The following is a 12,910-nucleotide window of genomic DNA, read 5'->3' as shown; positions in this document are numbered from 1 at the left end:
CCCCACTTACGTGACTGTCAATCTGTGTTTGTCCGTACCCTTAGTTGTGGAAAGTTCCATAGTGTTCAAAACACCATTGTTTTGCCCAATTTGTACCCTCCCACTATGTTCCCCCACTGGTCACTGTTTTGTGAGCCCCTCCTTAATCTCCTCCCTGATGCTTCCCTGATTGGTTAATGAATTATACCCACCCCTTGTTCCTCCCCCCACCTAAGAATCAGTGTCAAGGCCAGTCCTGGATCCTTTGCTCCTGACCCTCTCTGGATAATAAACATTCTGGAGAACCAAACAAAGGATCTCTCCCTGTTCTTTGCCTTGATCTTCGGTGCTCCACCAGCACGGAGCTGTAGAGAGCAGTGACAGCCCTGCTCTTTGCCACCACTCAGACCGCTTATGGTGTGAGGTCGGCCACTCTTGGCACGGGCCAGAGTGAGGGGCTAGTCGGGGATTTCTCCGGCTCATGTCAGATAATGTCTGCAAGAGGGAACTCTGCAAACGACTGAGGCATGGACTCAGACCGGCAGGGGATCTGAATCGTTTATTCAAGGAAACAAGCTGGTTTTATACACTTCTTCAAGACACAGTATTTCCCTATATGGGACCCATCACACATTGCCATGTCAGCAACACGCTTTCATAATGTCCCTATATGGGGTGATCACCTGCTCTTCAGGGGTCTGTCACCTTCCAGCAGGCTCCTCTCCATAGGAGTCAGCCGTGTGGCAGCTCCTCCCCCCAAAGTCAGGTGGAGACAAGCTTCTCTGTGCTGCCATGTGCCTCTCTCTGCTGCCATGGCATTCTGCAGGTGCGTCCCACAGCCTGTACTGTACCTCAATTCCATCCTATCTCTCCCCACAGAACACCAATAAAACACTACAAAAAAGAAGGAGGATAAAAAACCAGTGATTAACTAATCAAATGGTACCATTCCAGGATCAGTGACACCTCAAACATACAAAAAGCACACAAGGACTTCAAATCGGCTTCAATGTCTCAAATAGGAAAGGAATATTTAACAGAATACATTTCTAAATACCTTGCACATATAGTGAAAATGACTCAATATCATAAATACTGTGTGAAATTACAAATTTCAAGATACATAGCCAAGTACAAATTTGTCTTCCCAGGAAACATCTCAGGGTGCAGCATAGTAAAGCACAGACTCAGCATTATTTGTAGTTTTTTGTGTATTTCCCCCAAAGCCAGAAGCATTTTTGAAGTCAAGGATGCTATGACAGGATAAAGTTCTTCAATGGATTGACACTTAGATGCCCACACTGTGCAGAAGTGCTTTTTATTAAGACATTTAATAATAAAAAGAGCAAGAGAGAACAGGGGGAAAAAAAACCAAACAAACCCAAAAACAAAGAAGCAAACAAAGAAAACCCCAACAAACCATATCACTTTCTTTTTCTAAGATGGGCACCTAAGATATCAAATCAAAATGCTGATTCACATTCATCTAGTTCCCCTACTCCAGTAACATGGCCTATAAACAGATCACTTGGAATTCCCATGGAATTCAACCCTTATCAACCACAGGAAAGCAAAGTCCAGATGGTCTTAAGAACATCAACTTCCAGTTACCACACTGCCGATTGGGCAATTCCATTTAATCTTGATGCTGTGACTGCCACACATTTACAAGGCACCCTAATTCTCATTATGGGTTCTTGGCCCGTTATACAGAGCACTTAATCAGCCTGTCTCCTCTTTATCTAACCTCATAAAGCCATTATTTAGCAGATGCACTAACAAGCCTCATAATATTATCAAATTTTCTGAGGGAAAAAAAAACCCACAACTTTTTTAACTCTCTCTAACATCTATTTCTGTCACCTCAGCTAAAGGAAATGTTTCTTTTGCAATTAGTTCAGAATTGTTTCAGGAAAGAAGAAGATACTGTCTAATTTCCATGCTGGAAATTTTAATAAACAGCACCCTCAAGAGGATTAGAACTCACTTCCTTTACTGTTTGGTTAAAAAAAATAAATAAATAAAGAGAAAACCAACCAAACAAAAAAACCCCACAGTTGCTAAGCTACCACTTTTGAATACAGTCAGAATAATTTCCAAGGGTTATTTAAGGTGTTTAACTACAGAGTAGCTACTGTGCAGGAATCCAGGTATGCACTAATATAGCCCCATCACCAGTGCTTCTGTGGTGGCCCCTGAGGCATCTGTGTGGTTTAGTGTGAAACTGAGGCTCACCAAGATCAAACAGGCAATCAGTCCCCATTATGAGCTGATCCTTTAAGGTGCTGGCTTTGGAGAGGGATGAGGAGACAAGCCGCTTCAGGGCTCCGTGTTGCTCTGCGCATTTGGGAAAGTCGTTGTGAGAAAAGCTAATTTAAAGAGAGTTCTCATGTTTTGATCTGAGAGTGAGCAGTCCCACGGCCATCCTGTTTGTGGGCTGGAGGCATGAGAGCACACCTGGACTATTTCCTTTTACCATAGTGCTCTGAGACCCAGACCCAGAAGCAATTGTGGACATTTGGGAAGGAAGCATAATAACTATACCTCGCTCTGGGTAATGGGAAGGCAGACTGGAAAGGCACATTGCTCGTGCCCTTCTTCCCCAGGACCGACAGGAGGTCACTAGCTGGGGGCAGCTGCCAGGAAGATTACAGCCCCCAGCCCTGTAAATCTCAGCCTAATTAAGCCAAGCTGTCTCTTCAGAGTCCTGAAGGAAAGCAACCTCGTGTGGAATGTTTGGATCTAGTATTGAAGAGATCTTAAAACTCATGTCTCAGAACAGAAACTGAATGTGCTGAGGACAAGCACAATTTGCATAGCATCAGAAAAATCACTCTGGTGCTTCATTCTGCCTTATGACAGAGGGTACATATTTTCTTTGCAGAAGTAACACCATCCAGATGTCTCTTCCCTCTTTCACTCATTCTTTCCAACTAAACACATATCATATCATATCAATACCACTAAAACTGATTTGCTGGCATTTTAGTCCTAACTTCACTGAAAAGCAAGACTTCCAAGAATACCAGAACACCCAATGTCAAATACAGCTGTAATTTACAGAGTGAATAAATTTGATTCCCCTTTGGATGTTTTTCTCCAATGTGCTGCCAGTGTTCAGGCACCAGGAATTAGATTCTTGATTGTAGGTTTTAAAGGAATCTTGCAACAATAAAATGAAACCTTGAGAATGAAAAGACAATTAGATAATTCAGAATAGCTGTTTTACACTTAATTTAGTGAATCAGCTTTCAAGGAGTATGTGTTGGGCTCTCACTCTACTGCAAATGTATTGGCAAATGCTGTTATTTAGCCTTTTCATTCTAATAGTTAACATTTTCTAAGTTCTTATCAATTTTTAGGAGAATACTTATGCATTAAAAAAATATCCTTTTTAAAAACTCACTGTGATGTCAGGAAGCATAAGCAAGAGTAGCCTTCTGACAAGCAGCCAGATTTACACCTAATGTTGTTTCCAAGAGTGTAAACTCCTAGAGATGGAGCACCCAGCCAGATACAGATGTGACCATCAGAGAGCACTTTTAATCCATATGCCACAAGGAAGCTGCTTTTTCAATTCAGAAGTGTTTTCACAATTGTACTTTGGTATGAAGAACAATTTTAAACTTACTTTCAAAAGCATCTTTACTATTATTTTTATCTAGATTTTTTTCTAAAGCTATACATGAGATGATAAGTATATACTGAAGAAAATTTGGGCAGAAATAACACACATCTGATCATTATTCCCTGGAACAACAATAAACAGCTGCTTATCTGTGATTATCCTACTTGGCTGTAGCATTAACTTAGAGATAAAAACATTCAAGGTCTCATTACTATAAGCTACAAATTATCTGTTATACAGACATGAATGGTTCTGGTCCCATTATTCTGAGAGAATTAATTTCTCCCTCTTCTCCCAAGTTTTACCGCCCTTTCTTAGCATGTCTGGCCAATTTTCTGGCATGAAAGCCTTATTCAAGCATACTGATTGTTTACTTTACTTACCATGTACAGCAATTTTGGTTAATTATTTTAAAATCCATATATGTACATCTCTATATATAGGCTCCACATGAATAATACAGGCTAATATATAGGAATGAACCCTATCTTCTAATTGCTTTACTAATTTTATTTGATATGAAGTGGGGAGGGTATTTTTGCATAGCTGCTAATTAAGATTTCTTTTTCACTCTTCCCAAGTAGTATAATATACTGGGGTAGAAATACAGCTTAATCTACATTCCACACTCAACCATATTCCCTTTTATGCTGTAGTTAACAAAGGTGTTCATGAATCAGCTGAAAATCTCAGTTTATAGTTGGATGACACTTTTCTACAACTAACAACAATCCTCGGTTACAAATGCCAAACAGGAAGCGCACATCTGTGAAAAACAAGCCTCTTAAACTGAACGAATGAGTAACAATGATGTGTGGGTTGTGCTTTCTATGCAGCAAGCTCTGGGAAGACCCTTCTGTGAAGAGCTATCTGAGAACAATCGGAGACGCTTTGGTGTTCCTACTCGCCTCCCACAGCCCTTTGTATCAGCAGCTCAGCAGAGAGAGTCTGACAGCAAGATTCTTTTGTCATTTGAAATCCCAGGTACTGTAACTCAGCTCAGTGCTGCACAAACGAATCTCTACTGAGTGGCTGTGTGTTTCTATAGAGGAGAGAAATTTCTCAATGGCTGGCTCTCAGTGTGCAGCATGAATTGTTATCTACCAGTTATCCCAACGAAATCACTGCTAAGAAACCTTCCATCACCTCGGTCTCCCTGATTTACACAGAGCAGCATCCTCATTTCCACATAATCAAACTAAAACTCTACAGCACCCACCTAAAGCCCTACCTCTGCTGTGCACAAGGACCTATGACGCATGCAGTTCCCCTCCCAGTTGGTTGCAAGGGTGAGGAGAACCTGTGCTTAAAGCACCACTAGGTTCTCCAATACCATGCTGAAAAGGTGCAAGTCCACAAAAATGGAAATTCCAAACGCAAACTTCATCTTCATATCCAAATTTTAGTATAAGAGGCATTTCCCCATTATTCTCGTAAGCCCATCAGAGAGACACTGGATATGAATATAAAAATGCAGAAGCATGAACACAAGCAAATAATTCTCAATTTCCAAGATGCAGTCAGCTGCAAACAATTCCCCCTCTCTTTTTTGGGCCCATAATATTAAGGGGTAATTAAAGTATTTGCAATACTTCAGTCATCATATCAGAGATGGCTGCAAAAGACAGGGCAAGGCCATTAGCACTGGCAAATTCACATTGCTCTTTTTCCTCAAGTCCCACATCAATATTTGCATAATTCAGCAATATAAGCTTAGGGAACAGTCAGAGTTCATTCCTGAAAAAAACTCCTTTAACTGCTAGAGGCAGACCTCCCTAGGCCAGAAGAGCAGATTGAAGCCATGCAAATCTTACATCAAGAACAGGGCTACACATTTTAGATAGATGTAACAAACACTTTTAAATTTGCAGAAAGTTCTCTCCCATCTCAGCAGAAGGCAAGTCCTCAAACACTTCAATGACATGAGAAACAGGCTCTGATCTGCTCGCTTTCCTTCTTGCCAAGGCAGACTACAATTTTCCAAATATGTAAGACCACTTTTTCCCCAACCACATGAAATCCCAGTCACTGGAATCAGAGTCTGACAACAGTTAATTTATTTGGACTCCTTCTACCTCATCAACATGCTAGAGCTTCAGGCTGTAGCATAATCTCAGCGTTTTTCTCTCCTGAAAAAACAGATGCCACTAGGAGGAAATAACTTTGTGCTCTGCAGCAATTGTCACATTCCCAAAGACAACTTCTTCTCATGCCTTTCATCAAAAAGAATTATCAAAATAGATTCTTTCTACAGACTCTTCGGAGTTCCCATCCATGGCTTTCGATACCTACGCTTGACACCATTTGCCCAGCCATAACGGAAGATGAAAAGAGGAAACGCTGTTTAAAATCACCGAATCTCTAATGGGTTTTCTCCTGTATGAAAGCTGTGAATGTGTAGGAAAAGAGCCTGCTTTACTGAAAAGATTGGGAACGTATGTTGTATTTAATGTGCTGTTTCCGTGATGAACTGCAGTGTCAAAGTCAACCACAGGTCTCGGGGGTACAACCCCCTGTTCTGTTACTGCTACCTCTACCAGGGACACTTGTATCCTATATTTCTGATTTCCCCATCTGTAAAAAAGTGAACAAATAACTGCTTAACATAGATGTTTCAACACACATTGCCTTAGCATTTGCAAGCCTTGCAAGGTCTTAGGCTAGAGAGCACCCAACAAAAGTTGAAAGTAATACTGGTTTAGATCATATTTTCTGCAATTTTTTGTCCTACCGTTTTTAATTTTGAAGGACAACTGCAATTGCACTTCATCCATTTAGGCTTATCCTAAAGTCATTATTTGTTATGATGCTGTTCCTGCCTTCAACTACAAAGAAAATGACTATCCCTACCCCCTCACAGGCAGGATTAACAACCACAGAAAATGAGTTATGGTTACTCTCACTGACAGGAGCTCAGTAGCAAATTCATTTTCAGAAGTCCACCTAAGCCCAAGAAAGAATTCTGCACCCTGTGTCTTCTTAATTCTTCTTCACAGGTACATAATGAAAGTACACAATGTGGTTTTTTTCTTCATCATCAGTCTGCACACTCAAGATACATGCTGAGACCTATTGGTGCCAAGGGCAGTATGTGAACTAAGTGGTGTAAAACAACAAATGCAACATGATACAGAGCCTGTGCACTCACTTTTTTTTTTTTTAAATTTTTTTAAATAAAGCATGTATTAAAATTATTGCCAGCACAGGTAGATAATTATATATTTAGGTGGAATAGTAATTATTTTACTTGTGTCTGTCAATCTCCAAGTAAGCAGGCTCTGTATAGTGTTCAGTGAGACTGTTTACAAATACATTTGTACTAAACTGGTAGTAACCTGCCTCAATTTTTCCTTCAATTCATTGTTTCACATTTCTTAGCAGAACAGGTACCAGATGCAGCTACATCAGCGTATGTAGGCTGAATTTAGTTTAGAAGAGCCAGAGATCTTGGCCTGACTTTTTAATGCCCTTTATCAGCAGATTGATGGGCAAGCCCATCGGCCTTGCTCAGAACTAAGCTGTTACCTAAGTACCCAAACGCTGCTATCAGCTTTTGCCCACTAGACACTACTGAAGAAAGCATCTTTAAATCAGCTGAAGACAAGGCGCTGTGGGATAAAAACATACACTGGATGCTAATATACTGCATAGTGCTTATACAGATCAACATCACACAACAGTGATCTCCAAGCAGCCTTCCAAAGAGGTAATATTCCAGTTTAGAGATCAGCATCCAGCTTCTAACCAAACACACTTCAAAATCACAGTCCATGTTAAAAGACAAATGGTGGCAAGGCTGTTCTGAAAATATTCTGAAGAGATCTGTTTTCTGAAGCTGTTGTAGTGAAAACATGTACTTAGCTACCTGCAGCTGCAGTGAAAAAAATGGTTGTGTTCTCTATGATTCACAATAATCAATACATGAAAACGAAATAAATTGAATCCTCACCAAAAGCAAGAGAAGATATGAGGCAAGTATCAGATGTACTACAGCTGCAGCTTTTCAACAGGTACCTCCAGGAGCCACTGCAAGCGTATGCAATGAGAGACACGCACACTGCAAGTCAGCGGGGACATTCAGCACGTTACCGTGTTACCAGCATTGTTACACGTGTTCTGATCTGTTCTGTGTCCAGCCCTGAGTGCATGCACACGGCTCAAGAGCCACTTGTGCACTCCTGCCATGACAAACAGCCCCAGTAAGATCCACCGCACAATAAAGAACTTCCTACATGGATCCAGTAGGATTATTGCCGTTTCTTTTGACAATTGCCAAGAAAACAATGACACGTTTCTCAAAGTTTGCCTGGAGAACATGTCCTAATCCTACTTCATGAGCTGAAGCCTAAGGATTTCAACATTGGTTTGGATTTTGGTTTTTTTTTTTAATCTAGAAAGTCTTCATGTGTTTAACAAAATACTTATGAGTATGAACTCAGGTGTTACTGTTACCAACATCTCCTCTACCAAACTGGAGTAGATGCTTTGCTAGATTAGATCATATATAACTCTGGATATTAAAAAAGTAGATGAAAATACCAACTTACATTTATTTTAATACAATTGTGTAATTTGAGGTTTATGGAGCCATGCATAAAGCATTTGTTATTCCACCTTTAACAAAATTGATCCATTAACTCTGACCATATTTTTAGTACATAGTTTGCTACAAAAGCATTAGGACACATTATGAATCATTCTGGCATTATGAGAGTTAATAGAATACTATATATTTTTCAGGATTATTAATATTTAGTGTCATTCAGTAAATTAAAAAATCAAGTTTAACTAAGGTTAAAAATATCTGATGATACAGTACATAGATGATTGTAAATGTATATTAATGAAGCTTTACACAATTGACTGGGTATCTTTTCATTAATCACTCACAAACCCATGCCAAACATATATCAAAGACTTCAGCTCCTTTTTCATCCAATCTTCCGACATTTCATTATTATGGTTACCTGATTAATGGATGCAATAATATATGTGGCATGATATGATATGTTCACATTAAATTTTAATCAAATATTACTAAATTCAGAAAACATTAAGTAAATCATGACTGATGAGGCAATATTGCTGTGCTGTCGTATTGATGGTTAGAGAAACTCACTACGGAGTTACAGATTAAGGAGGAGAAGTAAATCTTATGAGGAAATAGAAGTATCTCAAGTTTAACTAGTTGGTTCTTTTAAAATTGCCTTCCAGCCAAAAGCTGAATATTAAATCCATCAAAAGTATTCCAGTATCTGTAACTGATATGAATGCTTTGGGTTTTTATACTGCAAGTCTTCCCATTCTTTAAAAAGCATTGATTAACATATACTCTGCACAAGGGCCTTTACCAAAAGAAGATGGCCTGTGTAGGGAGAAGAAACATCATTCCCCACTGCAGTTGGGAAAAATGAGCCCAGTTTATTTTTACCTAAATGACACTTCTGTCGCTTTTCAGGAGGTGTGCAGAGAGACAGATGGGGGTTCATGTCCACAGCCTAGATCTAATGTAAGATGGAACACCAGACAATGTGCCTCTACTGCTGCAGACAGCAGCTTTCTTTTCAGCTCTACGCCTGTAGTTAACGTGTTCACGTGAAATTTGGTACTCGTGTTTGGACATAATTCTGTATTGCACTTTTAACTGGCAGACAAGAAATAAAAGACTGAACTGTGTTTTCACTGCTCTGTTTGAAGCTGAAAGAGACCTAAGTGTCTTAATCTACTTACACTTCCCATTCTAATAAAGTTTCAGATGGGATCTGCCTATGTCTGCCTTGAATATCCATCTCCCCACTCTCATAGCTGAAAGATTCAACTTGCGATTTTGAGCTTTTTAATTTTTTTTTACAACAAACAAATTATTTACCCAGAGTAAAACTCCATCTCATGAGAGTTAGATAACTCTTTAGAAGCTAAACAATGAATCCTAAAAACCAGTCCTGGAGGGAGTACTGGCTAAAAGACTGTAACAAAACATCTCAAGTGTTAACCTGTTCAGAAAAAAACTTACTCTAAAGAATTTAGAACTCCTAGAAATAGATAGTCTGAGGTGCTAATTCAAGATTTTCAGTGTAATAATCTATGACTATGCTTGTGTAGAATTTCAGTCCCTAATGAGAGACCTAAGCAGGTCTCTTCTTTCATTTGCTTGTACCTTATATATAAAAAATAAAATGGAGATAGTCTTGTCATATTACCATTTTTTTGGTAGACTCTTACGCCAAGATATCAGATGTTACTGGATCTAATTTTGATTATGGGAAGTAGCATACAAGTCCTTCTTAACTGCATAATTAATTGTATTCACAAATGAATGCATTGCATAGTGCTTGCCAGAACCTTTCCAAAATGCTGTTTGCTTCATGTCCTGGTCTCACTTTCAATCCCTTTTCCTGTTTTGAAAGATTACAAGGGGTGTAAGATTGTCTTGTGTTACATTTACCAGCATGGGAAATATCAGTGCTACTGCACTGCATATAAATACTACTCAATTCTGCAGCTATACTCTGAATATTAAGAGCAATAAATATTTAACATCCTTAGCTGGATTTTTTTTTTTTTTTTTTTTGACAACTTGCTTTTTGCTACAAGTCATTCCATATAAAGGATTTCAAGGAAAAGCATACAGATAATAAAGGCAGAAAAGGAAATTAAAATGCTTAAATGGATACAATGAAATTAAGGACTAGCTGGGAAGAAACACACAGTACTGATGAATCTTGGTGGCTCGGTTGAGCTACTGGTTTATTACTGGTTAGATGCATGGCACAAGGATTTCAGTTAAACACCTTCTTGCTATAAAAGTGAGTTTGGGAATTTTTAAAGTATGACTAGCTCATAAAACCTAATGTGAACAGTTACGAGAATAATTAAAGCAATTCACTAAGTTATCTTCCTCCATACCCAGATAAGTTTTGTGCAGTTGCAAGATTAAAAAGCACAAAATTCCTGTGAGTGTAAGGCCTAATAAAAATGGAAGAATACATCCAAACCCACAGCTCTTACCTCAGGCAAACTCCCACTGGTGTTGGCACCTCATGTGATACAGAGAAGAGTGCAGACACTTCAAACAAAATTGCCTGGAAAGGTTTGATTCACTCTCACTTGATTAATTGAACGAGATATATATAAAGTCAGTCTTGCAGCTCTTGCTTTTCTCAGGAATGGAAACATACCAGGGAAAAAAAAGAGGTAACTGAAGGTTCTCAGTAAATTTTAGATCAGAGCATGATGCTACAGCTCAGGTCTTCAGAATTCCGCAGGCTTCCACTAGAATGTTAACAAGATCCAGCATTTAATGACCCACCATGGCTTTGTAGTCTACAGGACTGTGTCAAATACCAGACCTTCTATCAGAAAGCCAACTTGAAACAGGCCCATTTCTTTGCATTACAGTCTCAGAGGGCAACAACAAAAGAATCCAGAAAATGTTTGACTGAGCACTCTGGATATGTGACGTTCACTGTATGTTGAACTTGTGTCGACTTCTAAGGGTGAGGACAGCAATAATGTTCTGTCCAGAGAAACACAGCTGTGGAGTTAGGATAAGAGAGCCAGTTTAGAGAAACAGAATCAGTGCTAGTGATGCAAGAATAGAACCTTCATATCCTTTAGCAAAGTAAAGATGCTAAGCTGAACAAACCTACTTTTTCTCCCCAAGTTTTAAATCCCAGAAACCAAAGCTGAAAGGGACTTTTATATTTATGGATAGGGCCAGCTGAGAGAAGCATTATTCAGCTGCCTGTGGCAGCATTTAGGAAGGCAGTAACAGAAGCACGGATCCAGCACAGGCCCTTTCAAAGGTGAGCATGAGCAGTAGCCTGAGTTGAGGAAATAGGGGCAGGCCTGTGGGTTACAGGTGAGAAGAGATTTGTGGCAAGGGTGGGAAAGTGATGAAAGGGAGGGTGGTGACTTTAAAATACAGCTGTATGAGAGAAAATGTATTAAGAAATGCTAGGAAGAGACTTGAGGCAATGAGGCACATATAAAAAACATGGAAATCCTCACATTTTGACTTCTCACCGCTTTCGGATGGCCAGTTCTCTTTGACCCCATTTTTGATGCCAAAAATATATCAGCCCTACTCAATATAAAAGAAAAAGTCAGTATATCAACTGCTCATAATTATGCTCTCACAAAATACTGAAAACAGGAAGATTGCTGCTCAGCTTAATACTGAAAGCTTATGAACACAAAGACAAACAGTTTTTCTCATATCTTGCACCTGGACAAAGTAATGCAAAGGAATACTACTTAACCTTTCACCATTCCCACCAACTCCTTTAACTAAATTAGTTGTTCTGAGCAAAGAAATCACACTATAAATATAATTAGTTACTTGGAACCTGATCTGAAGCCTAATGAAATCAGCATAAGGCTTCCAGAGAGAATGAGCTATAAAGAAAATATTAGTTTGATTGCTGTGGGCAAAACTACTTTCAGATCTAAGCAGAGGATTTAACTATTTTATTCTGCAAGCAATGAGAAAATATCTTCTTGATTCTAAAACTAAAATAAGAGACCTAATTAATTCTAGAGCACCACAGCCATATACATTACTTCTTAGTATGCATGAATCCAATAGTTTCCTTTTTAAACAGGAATATTTAAGAGGCATTTAATTTAAGTGGTTGTGGATCCTCCTTTCAGTAAACACATGTGAAGGCATACACTGTGTTTAAACATAATAAATACAACTAAAATCATGCATCTGGGTCAATCCTCTGCATGTAATCAGGATTATGAAAATTTAGTTTTTCTTATCTTTCTCAATAAATGGTCTATGTACAGATGACTGGAAATTTATTCAGACATGGTCTTGTTGTGTTCTTGTTTTTTTAACTCACCAGTTTTTTCCCCCCTGCAAATCTGACTGATTTCAAATTCTGTCAGTTGCTCCAGTAGCTAAGAGAAGTGCCAAACTGTCGTTGCTGATTTCTAAGCTGTGCTCAAGTTCTTTCAGAGACAAAATTCTCATGCCAAGGCATCGTAATTGCAAGTTTTCTGCCCATTTTAATGACTTGCTGTTTTGGTTTTTATTCCTGACCACATGTATTTATAAAGGAAAAGGTCTCTGAGGACCTTGAGAAGGCAAAATCCAAATAGACACAAAAGGGGTAAGAAAAGGCAATTGGAAGAGGTTTTGATTTAGTTTACACCTTCTCCAAGATTTCACTGTCCTGAACCTCCCAGTCCTCTGAATGAGTGAGGTTCCTTCAGCCTCACCCACAGCTCCTCTCAGGCATTCCCCAGAGGCAACCCAAAGAGCCACAGCACATGCAGGGTGAAATCCTAAAATCT

At 39.1% G+C, this 12,910-nt stretch overlaps 1 long non-coding RNA gene across 1 annotated transcript in view; it reads right to left on the bottom strand.

The window, feature by feature from the left end:
* Positions 1–526: 526 nt before the first annotated feature.
* Positions 527–12,910, bottom strand: part of LOC120756069 (uncharacterized) — a 25,294-nt gene continuing 12,910 nt past the window's right edge. The window contains exons 2-3 of the long non-coding RNA XR_005702003.2: positions 2,215–2,316; positions 527–873 (exon numbers count right to left, since the gene is read on the bottom strand). This is a non-coding gene — a long non-coding RNA (uncharacterized LOC120756069). The remainder of the gene's footprint in view (positions 874–2,214; positions 2,317–12,910) is intronic.

This window comes from Hirundo rustica, chromosome 8, assembly GCF_015227805.2.
Source record: "Hirundo rustica isolate bHirRus1 chromosome 8, bHirRus1.pri.v3, whole genome shotgun sequence".
In the NCBI taxonomy this organism is placed as follows: Eukaryota; Metazoa; Chordata; class Aves; order Passeriformes; family Hirundinidae; genus Hirundo; species Hirundo rustica.
This window is presented reverse-complemented; position numbering and strand designations above follow the sequence as displayed.